At 41.4% G+C, this 14,306-nt stretch overlaps 1 protein-coding gene across 13 annotated transcripts in view; it reads right to left on the bottom strand.

The window, feature by feature from the left end:
• Positions 1-14,306, bottom strand: part of SCML4 (Scm polycomb group protein like 4) — a 96,925-nt gene that overhangs the window by 57,007 nt on the left and 25,612 nt on the right. The gene's annotated exons all lie outside the window — the stretch shown is intronic.

Genomic DNA, 14,306 nt, shown 5'->3' with positions numbered 1-14,306 from the left:
TGAGGTTGAGTGAAAAAGCATCACACAAACTGCAGGTAAAAGTTATCTCAACTCTGCAAAATTTTATGTGGTGATAAAGTGGAAGGAAATGGGCTAAAATGTGGCCAATAGCAAAGATGGTGGGGCTATGGGTAACTGTTCACCATGTACAAATCCTTTCCCTCTTGTACTACTATGCTCAGCATTAAAAATACTTAAAATAAGTGCTCCAACCAGGGATTGAACCCACACCCCCTGCTTTGGAAGGCAAAGTCTTAACCATTGGACCACCAGAGAAGTCCTACAAAATTCCTCTTGTTGAATAGGTTTTGAAGAGTAAAGAAAAGGTAACAAACTAATTAGTACTTTAGAATTCGTATTACTCAAAATTACACTTAACTATCCCCAAATTTCTCAATATGCCAGAAATAACTTCCTAAGGAAAAACAGCCATCTTTTAAACTGGATTCCTTTTTTCTACTTCCCTCTCTCTAGAGGGAGGAAAAACCAGGATTTGTGCTGCTTTCCAAGTCCTTCTATAGAAAACACATCAATTTCAGGAGTACGAAGGACCTTTCCAGGTAACTAAATTGATCAACAGACTTCATGGCAATGGAACAACAATGAAGTATTTTTAGTGGAATACTAAGTACCTCTGTGGTTGGGGAGATACTTGGGAAAGAGAGAGTCTTCTCACAGTCCTTTCAAGTCACAAAACACCTGAATGATTATATATTGTATTTTATCCATCATTCAGGAAGATGCTGTTCCCCAATTCCTTGTTACAAATATATACCATTTTAACACAGAGACAAATCCAATTTTAAGTAATGGGACAGAAAGTTTTAAAAAACTAAATAGGTTATTTTAACCACTGGGGAGTCTCAAAATAACTTTTTGGAATAACTTCAGAGAATTGGAGGAAAGCATCTAGAAAATAGTCCTTTCAGTAACAAATCCAGACACTCTGGAAAAGATGGTGTCAAAAGTCCAGGGTCCCCCAAATTTCCCTTTTCAAAATCAAGATATGAACAAAGAAAAGTAAGAATAGCAAATATGAATACTTTTTTTTAAAAAGTACCAATATTAGAATACAGTGGAAACAAAAAAGTTGCAACTTTTTTAGGGAAAATTTAACTATGGATGATAGACAACCATAATTTATCAAATGTTTAAGGATGAGGTCATAACTAATAGCAAACTAAAATACTCAAAGATATATTAAGAGGCTGTCATCAAGCATAAGAGTTTCTATGTGTCTTAAAAAAATTCTTTAAGAATGAACAACAAAAAATTCCTAAAAACAAACAAAAAACACTCAAAAGCAAATGGAAAAAAATCTATAAGCATTTAGGCAGAACAAACAGATCATTTACAGTGGGAAAAATAAAAAGGCTAGCTGTCTTCAGCACCATCAGCCAGAAGATAATGGAATCAGTATGATGGTCATTTTTCCAGATATTTATAGTCTCCCAACTTCCTCCCACCACAGGGACTTTGCACATATAGTTCCCTTTGCCTACATTGCTCTTTCCTCTTGCTCCAGCTTAGTCCTCTCATTCTTCATCAGTTAACTCAACGAAACTCACCGTGAGCTCTCATTAGAGTTTCCTAAGCTTAGAGTTCCTCAGCTGTGACAACTGCATGTAAAGCATCCACAATGGAACTTGGACAAGAGAAGCAGATTGGAATGTGAAGATTATACCATCTATAATACCTCTGACCTAGCAGTCATCTTTTTTTCTGCCAACATCTATGAGGGTGGGCTAACTTATTGGCTTGCAGAGGATAAAAGTTCAGACCCTTCACTATTTTTCATACAGAGTTAATAAGAAGTAGAAAGAATCATTTGATGAAAATAAAAGTTTTTGAAATTATAATTATGCCCTAAAATAAGACTTGAATAAAGAAAAAGTTTATCATTGGACAGATGGGTATTTTAAAAATATAATTTTTACCTAAATTATTCTATAAATTAAGTACAATCACATTAAAAACCCAAACTGATTTTTGGGGAAAAAAAGACAAAACAAGTCTCAGGACAGACTTGCCCTTCTGTTTCTTAAAATGTGTTTTTTGTTGTTGTTTAGTCACTAAGTCAGAGAGTAAGGAGAGTTTTGTTGTTGTCATTGTCATTTAGTCACTAAGTTGTGTCTGACTCTTTTGCAACTCCATGGACTGTAGCCTGCCAGGCTCCTCCATCCATGGGAGAAAACTGTAACAATGGCAGTAGTTTTGGTACAAAAATAAGCAATCAGATCAATAGAAAAGTTAGTCCAGAAATTAAACTTACATTAAGTTTCCATTTTTTGAAATTTAGGATCATTTCATATCAATGTAGACAGCTCAATAAATGGTTTGTGGACAAAGGGCACTTAGAAACAAATAAAATTTTACTTTATTTATAAATCCTAGAGATATCCAAGACTAATACATACAAAAATAAAAGAAACATTAAGAAGCGCTGGAGACAATATAAGTCAATATTTTTATACTCTTGGGATTGGAAAGGACTTTCTAAATATGATGGAAAACTTGGGAAGTGGACATGGAAAGACTGATAGACATGACCACAGATGCCTTCATACAGGAAAAGTAAAATCATGGAGAAGGTTGAAAAAAAATAAAAACCTGAGGAAACTATTCACTACATATGGAACCAACAGAAGGTTAATATAAAGAACTCTTTTAAATTATTAAAATAAAAATGACACTCCAATAGAAAAATGGGCAAAGGACATGGAAAACTCCAAAAAGCACAGGCTATGTTAGAGAAGGCAAGAAAGAAAAGAACAAGAGAAAAAATGGGGAGGCGGGGGTGGGGAGTGGAAAGAAGGAAGAAAGAGAGAAATAAATGATCAGTTATTACAAAAAAAAAAGATTCTAAACTTTACTGGTTATTTCCCAAAAAGTAAATTGAGGTATCATTTGTCATTTATCAGATCGACAAATGTGAATAACTCTGATGTTGGTGAGGGTGTAGAGGACATTTCCATTTATGGTTGGTAGAGTTAGAAATTGGCTAACTTTTCTCAAGGGTAATTTGAAAATCACTTACAAACTTTATTGCTGTGCTATAGCTCAGTCAGTAAAGAATCTGCCTGCAGTGCAGGAGACCTGGGTTTGATCCCTGGGTTGGGAAGATTCCCTAGAGGAGGAAATGGCAACCCACTCCAGTATTCTTGCCTGGAAAACCCTATGGACAGAGGAGCCTAGCGGACTATAGTCCATGGGGTCACAGAGTCAGACACAACTTAATGACCAAACCACCACCATTTACAAACTTTATACATGCACGCTTCCTATTCTAGCTATATCATTCCTAAGGATTTGTCCTAAGAAGATAATCTGGGAAAAAAAAACAAAAATATAAGGCTAAGGATATTCTTCAAACATTGTTTATATTAATAATAGTAAAATACTGAAAGCAATCAAAATACCTCTCAAAGCAGCCTCAGTTTAGTAAATTATTTCACATTCGTAAAATGGAATACTTGTGTGTATATATTAATACATACATACATATATACATGCATTTGAGCATTTGTGGTGTTGGAGAAGACTCTTGAGAGTCCCTTGGACTGCAAGGAGATCCAACCAGTCCATCCTAAAGGAGATCAGTCCTGGGTGTTCATTGAAAGGGCTGATGTTGAAGTTGAAACTCCAATATTTTGGCCACCTCATGCGAAGAGTTGACTCGTTGGAAAAGACTCTGATGCTGGGAGGGATTGGGAGCAGGAAGAGAAGGGGATGACAGAGGATGAGATGGCTGGATGGCATCACCGACTCGATGGACATGGGTTTGGGTAGACTCCGGGAGTTGGTGATGGACAGAGAGCCCTGGCGTGCTGCGGTTCATGGGGTCGCAAAGAGTTGGACATGACTGAGTGACTGAACTGAACTGAACTGACTGATCTATAAAGACTAAAATAGCCTTTATAGTATGATTCTATTCATAACCTTTTTATATATATAGATTGAAATAAATCTGCATGTGCTTAGGCATAGAAAGAGGTCTGGGAAAGATAATCAACAAAAAGACTGATAGTAGTGGTCTCTGGGGAAAAGAATACTGAAAGATGTTTTTGCTTTCTTTTTTGTACCATTCTGCATTGTTTGACGGAGAAGGCAATGGCACCCCACTCCAGTCCTCTTGCCTGGAAAATCCCATGGACGGAGGAGCCTAGTAGGCTGCAGTCCATGGGGTCACAAAGAGTCGGACACAACTGAGCGACTTCACTTTCACTTTTCACTTTCATGCATTGGAGAAGGAAATGGCAACCCACTCCAGTGTTCTTGCCTGGAGAATCCCAGGGACGGGGGAGCCTGGTGGGCTGCCGTCTATGGGGTCGCACAGAGTCGGACACTACTGAAGCGACTTAGCAGCAGCAGCAGCAGGAGCATTGTTTGAAAATTTTAAACCATAGGTAGGAAAACAGTTTAAAGGGAAAAATAAACAATGAGTGACCAATTCTCATTCTCTGAAAGTTTCTATTGGAAGTTTTTGTTTCTTTCGATGGCCTTTTGTTTTCTTGCCTTCTAATGGTTTGGGCTCCAAAGCCATAGAACTCCACTGGCCACTGCTTTAACATCTTAAGTAAACTGTAACAAAAGGCAAAAAGACGTTATAACCAATATTACAGAGAAGGTTGTTTCAGAGCTAAGAAGACTATCTATAGACAGATGGTGGATAGGGTGCTTTGCTGGGCCCCTAAGAGAACCAGCTCACCACCCTTACCCACCTTGATACCACCTCCTGCAGACTCTTCTATCTAGTTGGCTACTGGGTTACTGCTCTCCGCTCAGAGACTTCCATTCATCTCCAAAGACCTTCGAAGACCTCAAATGCTGTCCAAGGACATTTGAGCCATGGACACATAATCTGATATAACCAACCATATAAATCATTTGAGAACTGTCAAAATTTCAAGGTGTATATGACAGCTCTGAATTTCTCTGCTTTCTCTTGAGGACTTCAGTGAATACAGATGGCCTCTGTTCACTTCAGAATCGGAGCCATCTTGGAGCAAAGAGTTTTAGTAAACATTAAGAGATTCTGTCCCTAGAACAACATAACATTCAAGTTTCTAAATCTCCAAGTTATAACCCCTTAAGTAGTTGTCAAATCCTGGCAACATATTAAATCAAGTGATTGGCTGCTGGTTTTCCTAAGTCTCCTTCTTCTTATACCCCCACTTCAAAAAAAAAAAAAGGTTGGCTAGAAATATTATAGCTGAAGCCAAGAGAAACTAAGATCTGGCCTATGAATTGGGGGATGACAGTTTCCCTGTTAACCTTGAAAATATAATATAGGTAAAGACCCTGGCTAATGGTGCTTCATCAAAGTAAAGAACACAGAATTACCAAATTCAAAGCACACACCAATCCCATGGGACCACTGAGTCACCTAATTCAATCTTGAGGCATGTGTTATATATCCACTCATTCATTCACTCTTTCATTTATTAATTCATCCAACAAATATCTGTTGACTATGCAGGGAGTGTTGAGTATTATGCATAGGTACTTGGATTACAGATGAGAATAAATAATTCACATCTCCTCAGATATTCACTGTGGAGAAGCAGACAAGTAAGGAGGCAACAATAATACATGGAGTAGAGGGTACAACAAAGATTTCCTATTAAATGACATGTGAACACCAAGGATGAAAGAAACCGTTCTTTTAACAGGGTTGGAAAGAGTGGAGGCAGGAGAAGCACAGAAAAGGTGGCATCAGAGCCTCCTGCTTTTTCCAAGCAGAAGAAGCTAAGTGCACAGAATTGGCAACAGAGTAGGTATGTGCAGGGATGCTTGGTGGTCCCCGGAGAAGAGATGCACCAACCAGACTGGAGGCAGGGGCAATGGCCACCTGCTGTTTCTAAAAGTACTGAGAGGAGGTAGTTACAAGGCTCTCTAGCCTCCTAATGGACTTGAGATTATTTCCTTCTGCGTGGGATGGGTCCCTGACCTTAGTGTCACGTTCTTTCTCACTGTCACTTTAAATGTACAACCAGAATCCTATTTTCTCTTGTTCTGGGGCACCAGTTGAATTCACCATAAGCCAGAGTTTCTAGTGTCATTTTTTTTTTTTTTTTTAACCAGCAGCCTCGTATGCACCTTAATAGCCACAGCTCCCCAGGCTATCTAGGTCTGTATGTGAGGTGGTTTCAAGCAATTAGGATGCACCTTGCCATCTATCTAAAATTCGGCTGCTCTCCACGGTGGCCCAAGTCTTTCTGCTTCAGAGACTTTCCCTTCTACACACTGGTCTCTCCCCTCTCTCAACTTTCTTACTGCCTATTGCCCGCACCACTAGTTTTTCAGCAGGCATTGATTAAATGATGGTTTATATCATTCTCTCATTTCTTCATGCACATAAATGATTTCTGTCCACCCCTGGAGGCCAGGGGCTATGTTTCTTCCATCTGTCACTCTGCACTTAAAGCACCTGGGACAACGCCACCCCCACACAGTGCAGCTGGCACCTGTGGCAACACTGCTCACTGTGGAGGCTGCCATCTCCCTGAGGCTCACAGCCCACAGTCAGGGCCAAAGCTCTGCATTCAGATTTTTTAATTTTGGGTAGAAACATATCAGTATAATAGAACACTTTGCTGGCCAACGAAAGCTTCATACCATAAAAAGAGGGACAGCAATATAATCTGTTGAATGGAAAAGTATATTCCCTTAAGTTACGTTTTTTTCCCCAATTCCGTCACAAGAATTGGGCCAACAGAAGCCAAAACCAACACTCATGTGGTCTCACTCCTAGCACTCACTTTTTGCTCTCTGATACTATTTTCCACTTAAAATAAAACCAAGACTCCTTAGAGAGCTGATTCCATTTCTCTAGGGGACAGAGAAAGGTGGGAATTAGCTTGGAAAATCTTATTATTATCAGACAAGGATGACTGCTAAAAGGACAAAGAAGCAAGTTGTAACAATTTATGAATCAACAATAATAAATGGTGATATAGTAAACTGGAATGATTGTGAAAGGCTATGAGTTCTTTATGATATTCAGAAGATTAAGCTGGTGCTGCTGCTGCTGCTAAGTCGCTTCAGTCGTGTCCGACCCTGTGCAACCCCATAGACAGCAAGGTGCCCCAAACTCTATTTGTAATTTTTTTAATGCAATAGAAGTAATAATAGAATAAAATATAATTTATATTTATTTTTGTTGATTTTAATAAGTATAGGAGAGTTTTGTTGCTGTTATTGTCATTTAGTCACTAAGTCGTGTCTGACTCTTTTGCAACCCCATGGACTATAGCCTGACAGGCTCCTCTGTCCATGGGATTTCCCCAGCAAGAATACTGCAGTGGGTTGCCATTACCTTCTCCAGGGGATCTTCCCAACCCAGGGACTGAATCCACATCTCCTGCGTTGGCAGGCAGTTTCTTTACCACTGAGCCACTAGGGAAGACCATGGGAGGGTTTACCTACAGGTATTTTTGTTCCATTGATTGCACACTGATATGCCCTTGTCTTTCCATGTCTAAATACACATGGAAATGATAAATGTCTTTCTATGTCTAATACAAAGAAATGATAAATAAGTCAATTTGTTCTGGGAAAATAGGAACTGACTTAGGAACGAAAAGGACTGGGTAGCCCCGGTTGTCACACATAATAACCAGTTAAAAATTGGGTTCAACAGAACATTCTTAGGTGATGAGTCTGTTAAATGTCTTTAGAGGGGTTACAATGTGCAGACTTATTCCCCCAATCCCCAGACATGTAGCCTCTAAACGCAGATAGTAAGTCTACAGAGACTTCAAGGCATAAGTGTCTCCTTGCCCACAGCCAGAACTTCCAGCTCTGCTGCTGGGTAGGTGAAGGGCCTTCCCACTCCCTTGTAACTGGTCGTTGGCTGAAAGGGCAGATTCTAAAACCTGTCACTCCATTCCACCCTTGGCCGAACTTATAAAAGCTCTTCCCTTGCTAATACTGGAACCCTCTTTGTATCCAGTAAGGGTGCAGCAAGGGTGCAGCAACCAGGGTGATAGAGAGACAAAATTTATATATTTAAGGAGGAAAGATCCATGAAGCAAGAGCAGAGAATATGCACCTCAAAGTGGGGAAAACACACATCCCGATCTTCAGGGTTAGGGAAAACATTAGAACGTTTGAAAGCATGAGAGACACGTACACTACAGAGTGACAAATTATTTACTGACTGGGTAGTAAATCAATCAACTATTTTCTGGGTCTCACCAATCCCCTCAGCCAGCACAGGAAGAAGAGAAATTTGCTTCTAACTCCAGCACTGCCGTCCGGCCTAGAGCTGCTCCTAAGAGGTGTACTTGAGAGAACAAGGGAAAGCAGAGGCCAAGCCCGGAAGGCACTGGCTGCTACCTTGTTAGGGAAATGAACATGAAGGAAGTCTTGTTTGAGTTTCAGAAGCAGGAGAACAGGCCTCTGACCTGCTTCTGATCTGCCTGGACACAGACCAGATTCTGTGCATGCCTGTAAGCATAGCAGGTCAGGTGGCACTTTAAAAAGAAAGGAAGGGAGTGGGTCTTGGAAGTCTTAGGCCCCTGGAGGTCTGGCCAACCCCGCCTTCCCACCCTGGGGGTCTAAGGAAATCCTATGACTCACAAGGTGAAACAAACAGCATTATAAAAAGTAAAATCAGAGCTGCATTTTTGCATGTAAACTAATGATAATATCAGTATGCAGCCTAGGATTAGAACCAGGAGCCCCCAAACTGCAATTTGAAGTCTCACCCATGGGGTGTATGCACCGCCCAGAACGTTTTCCCAACTGGGACTCCCGATTGCTGTTAACAAGGGACTTTTCCAGCGCTGTTTTAAGTCTGGATGTTGGTCAACCCAGTTTAGCGATGTATGTGCTGTAGCTCTTTTCTATTGTTTCTGTTTCTCTTCTTTTAATGACTACATTTTGAAATTAAGCCAAATAATCCTCTATTAAATATTGAAATTGTTTAATTTGTGTGATGAGTGATTTCTTTTGTTAATGAATCTTTCAAACCTAAAACATAAGTAAAATTTTTGGCAAAACACACCTCCTTGTTTCAAGTGTTCATCTCTTTTTTAAAAAATCAAGTTCCCCACACTGAGAGGCCTTCCTTCCCCTTCAGGCTACATCCTTACAGAAAACAGCTCTCTGGAGATTCTGTGGGCCAACCCTGGGCCTATCTCCCTCAAGCTCCATCCATCACACTGCCCAGCAGTTCTCTATATGAGAGGCCTGGTACCCAAAGCGGTTTTCCAAGACTGCCATGACAGCTGACCACTGGCTGGGTTTGCCCAATGGGAGGTGCCAATCTGAGTTTGGAGGGTGGCCATTGGCATGGGTGAAGCCAAGGGCTCTATCATCCACCATCTTTGCTTCGCTAGGCTCTGCCAGAAACTGCCTCTGCTCTGAGGCTCCAGCTCCCACTAGACAGGCCCACACAGTCCCACACTCTGCAACATGGCCTGGCCCTGCCTCAGGCATCACCACTTCCTCTCTAGCCTACAGTAGTACCACTACAGGGACTGTGGCTAATGGTCCAGCCTCCTGGGTTTGCCCGTCCATCGCTATACCTCCATTTCCCTGCATGACATGCCCAGCCCTTAAATACTAATGAGATTTCCTAGTTAGACCCCTACAGGCAGACACGGAAAGGCAGGTCAGTTAGTGACAAGGCAGAAATTTGTAAGAAAGACTCCTTTGGGAATTTCCCATCTTTCCTGCTATCTCAAAGAATGGAGTCTGTATTTATGTTGCCATACTTGGAGCTCTGCATAGCTGCAAACCGCTGGGTTGTGTGGAGGAGGGAAGCGATAGAATGTTTTCTGCCATTGCTGTGGTCAGCAGAATTGTGGTTAAGAAAAATAAGAGCACATAATCTTCAAGATAAATGTTTAAGTTTATATAGTAGCATGGATAGCCTGCTATCATATGGTAGGTGAGGAAGATATATATACAAATATATATATATTCACAGATACATATACACTTTTATATGCATAAAATATCTCAGGAAGCATAAAAAAATGGCAGCAATCATCTCTTGGAAGTTGGTAGCAGGGGGACTGGAACTTTTCTCTGCACATTGTTTTCTACCTTTTGTATTTTGTGTCTATTCAAAAATAAAAATAAAATAAATGAGCATATCTGCAAACTCTTACTCCAGAGAAGAATAAGTGAGTGGCTCTGCCATCCACAACCACTGAGCAGCCAGGGCTACCTGCGCTAACATGTGGTGGGTAGGATGGGCCAGGTGCTCTGGACTCTTCAAGGACCACAAATCACAAGCCATTCTGTGGGTGCTACACTCATCAGGTGCCATAGTTGTGTGCATTCACACTGACCAGATACCTAATACCCCAGTGATGTGACTGATTAGACCAGCAGCCATTTCAGTGGGCATTCATACATTCACAAATTCCTTCAGCTGCCTTCCACGGTCAGCCCTGAGTAGCATGCCAGGAGCTGGCAATGGAGCTTGCTAGAGGGACAAGGGGGGAACCTGACACTTCACGACACATTTCCACATCTCTATAGGCTATAAAGAGATGGCACTGACACAGAGGGAAAGCTTAAGCGGTACTAGGCAACACAATCAACTCACTGAGCGTGTGATGACTGGAGAGATACAGGAGCACACTTAATTGTCCAGTGCCACCGACTCAATGGACATGGGTTTGGGTAGACTGCGGGAGTTGGTGATGGACAGGGAGGCCTGGCGTGCTGCGATTCATGGGGTCGCAAAGAGTCGGACACGACTGAGCGACTGAACTGAACTGAACTGTGACCTACAGGCTGATCTAAATATTTTTAAAGGATTGTTATAATTTCAGTAGCAGTAGGGTAGCTTGTACTGGAAGACATTGTCTCTGCTGGGAGGTGGAACCAGTGAATTTCTGTCACTTGGGCTCTGAACTCAGTCTACAGTGTAAGGAAAGGCACTTTTTAGGGCAGCTACAACTATTTCTTTTTTTTTGCAAACCACGATTTCCTGTTTTGTTCTCTATTTATACTTTACATTTAGTTTTAAGAAAGCACTAGTGGTTTGGTGTTTTGGTTGTTTCTAGTTCAATCTTTATCAACAAAGCAAACTTTCTTTTCAAGACTATGTTTTGTAATATAAGTGAACTGTAGGCCTAGATTCCTTCAAAATACTTTGCTCAGAAAGATTATTAAAGCTTTAATAATAAGCCAAATCACAACTCTCTAAATCAATGTCTCATGAAGGGTGAATCCACTCAGCAGTCTTGAGGGTTGTGAATTCCTCAAGGAATTCACACAGGGCTGTTTTAGACAGCATCCTTTCAACACAAATGTTTTCACAAAAATTTTCAGGCACACAGTTGTTCAGGTTGAAGTACAGAAATGTGTAACTATGATATCTGCATTATGACACTCTTCGCAAAACACTAAAGTATCCAAGACACTTTGCTAGTTGTCTCAAGACTCAGCAATTCAATGTTTGCCCTTGAAGAACTCGTTGTCTAAGAAAGATACACACCTTGGCTCCACATAGGCATGATACAGCACTCAACAGAATACAAATATGAAAACAACTCAGGAACCAAAGCCCTCGCCTCTTTGCAAGTCAAGGAAAGATGTACTTTAGAGATGAATGGCAACAGCACTTAAAACTGATTTTGGTCCTCTGTGTTCGCTGGCAGAAAGCTTTGCTTTCCCAGTATACAAGGACTGTGTGTGTTTCTTTGATTGCGGAGCTTGTAGGAGGAGCCAGCGGCCAGCAAGCAAGGACCAGGTCTACACACACACCACCTTCCAGGGGGCCCCTCTGGCATGTTGTGATGTGCAGAGCACAGCCAAATTCTCATTCTCAGTCTTCCAGGATGGCTCAGAGCCTGATGACACTCGCAGGTCACTGGAGAAGGAGAAGTGGTCATAGCCCACACTTGGGGTTCCGATAAGGAGCGGTGGCTGGTCACCACAAACACAAAGCCTCTGCAGAACAGGCCTGCCAGCCCATGGTACAGCAGCCAAGTTTATGTTCAAGTTTTCCCTGAGCAACTCCCGCTTCCCTTGGGACATGCTACCCATGGAACATGGGATCCCAGGTCCCACCAGTCCCTGTCGGCTGCTTCCCTCACATCTGCGCCTGCGATGCTGCAGGCGCTGGCCCTGGTAGACACGGTAACACATAGGACCAACAAGGTAACAAACAGAGGATGAATCAGTAAATGGATGAAAGAAGCATCTGAATGTGCACACATTATTTTGTTAAATTCTCACTCTGAGCCTTTAAGGCAAGTATTATTATGTACCCCCATTACACAGTCTGTCAAATCTACACAGATGACGGCTCACAGAGGCTCTGTGTCTTGTGCCAGACACAGCCTCTCCCAACCAGCACATGGTTAACAAGATGTTAGCCACTGAGACCCAAGGGGGTGTCACCTCTCAGGGCTTTTTGCTTCTGGCTGCAGATGGAGTGGGAGATGTTGCATTTTTAAATGTCTGTCCAAAAAGTCTGGAAGCCTCGTATACAATCTGAGAGAAATCAAGGATGTTATTACTGTTGCACCTGGGCTGGGTAAAGTTAGTGTGACCTCCTGGGGCCCTGTAGGCACTGAATCCTCAGCAAATATGATTTGATTGACTCATAAAAAGAAAGGGAGGGAGAAGAGCACACAATGACACAATTGTGGCCTTCTACTGCTGGGTTGTGAAAGAAAAGGTCACAAAAAGGAAAAAAATAATGACTTTCATCCTGGCCCCTCTCCAGCGGGTTAGCAGTCAGCAAACAGGGGCCTCCCGGATAATTTTCCAGATCTTCTCCCCTTCTCAGAGGTCTCCTGAGGCTGTGCAACAGCAGTTAAATCAATTCTTAATTAGCTTTCAGCATTTATCTTTTGAAAATCCAGACCTATATGAATATTTATTGGACACTTATGACTTACTAGGTGCAGAGCATGTGTGCTAGGTCCTGGAGATACAAAGGAGGATCGAGACAAGCCTACAAATGGAAAAGTATCGGCAGTGGCAGGTGCACCTGTCTGGGACAAACCTTGCATACTTGCTGCGGGAAGCAGGCAGACAAGTCTCAGTAGGAGTCAAAACACAGAAGGAGCTGAGGAGTGACAAAAAGTGCTGAAGAGTACAGGGGGGTGCCACTGGGCTACCTTTTATTTTTCAGAACAAGAAGAACAAGGATGGGATTAGCCTACTGCTTAAAGTAGACTGGAGAGGTCACAAGTGACAGTGAACTGCCACAACAGCTCAGGGACTATCTGCTTCTGTTTAGGACGGGAAGGGGAAGGATTTCAAACTGGAGATGGCAGAACACAGAGTAAGAGAGAGGATGGCTGCCTGGGGCCAGGAGAGAAGAACTGAAAACTGTTCATCACTTTCATGAGCTCAATCTCTCCAGGCTCAGACAAACCCTTCCTCTGGGGCAGTAAGAATTTACACATAGGGTCTCAGAGCTACTGTTAGAAATCTCTGAGGACTCATGGAAAGAGAAGTACTAGAAGAGAAAAGGGGCATATTTTATCCCAATTTTCAAAACTGTTTGAATTCTGGGTGTGAATAATCCATTACAGAATTGATTATTAAACAAATTGATAAGCTCTTATAAAAGAATGAGGTCATCGCTAACATTGGAACATTGGTTTGCTAAGGGCAAATTCCCTTAAAGTTTTAATATTAACCTAACTAGATTTATTGGTGGGGTGAGGGGGTGAGACGGGGAAGTAGAGATTAGGTGGAAATCAGGAATGCTATAACCATGGGCTGTCTTGATAATCGCAAAGTATTTGACAAAATTTCCCAAGATTATTTCATGGATCAAAATAGTAAATGTGAGCAGAGGATAATACTTTTGGGTAGAATTGTAACTAACCAGGTTCCAACTTGCATAATTAATGAAAACACCAATCTGCCAGTTACCTCCATTGGCATGCTACATGTCTCTAGTTTTATTAATAGTTATTAATACATTCTCCCTGATGACATGGATGAAGATCCGGACAGCAGGCCTATCAAATAAAAGCAGATGACACAAGTCTGGGAGGGACAGCTAATGCTACACATTACAGAATTAAGACTCAAAATTTTTCTAGCCAGGTAGACCAAATCAATGAAATAGAAACTTTAAAAGAAACTTTAAAAGAAACTTTAAAAGATGAAATATTTAAAATCTTCATTCACAGATGTAAAGGAGAGATTTGATAGGAAAGGTTTCCTATGTGGAAAAGATCTAGGAATTTTCGTTAATGACAATAATATCACATTCTGAAGTTCTACATTGACATGAACTTTGGGGGAACACTATCCAGACCAGTACAAGTACTATATATTGATCTTTGATTTGGGGAAAATACTGTCTTTTGGGC

Source organism: Giraffa tippelskirchi, chromosome 9, assembly GCF_054371585.1.
Source record: "Giraffa tippelskirchi isolate mGirTip1 chromosome 9, T2T-mGirTip1v1.2.pri, whole genome shotgun sequence".
NCBI lineage: Eukaryota > Metazoa > Chordata > Mammalia > Artiodactyla > Giraffidae > Giraffa > Giraffa tippelskirchi.
The sequence above is the reverse complement of the archived record's forward strand: the minus strand, read 5'-3'. Positions and strand labels throughout refer to the sequence as shown.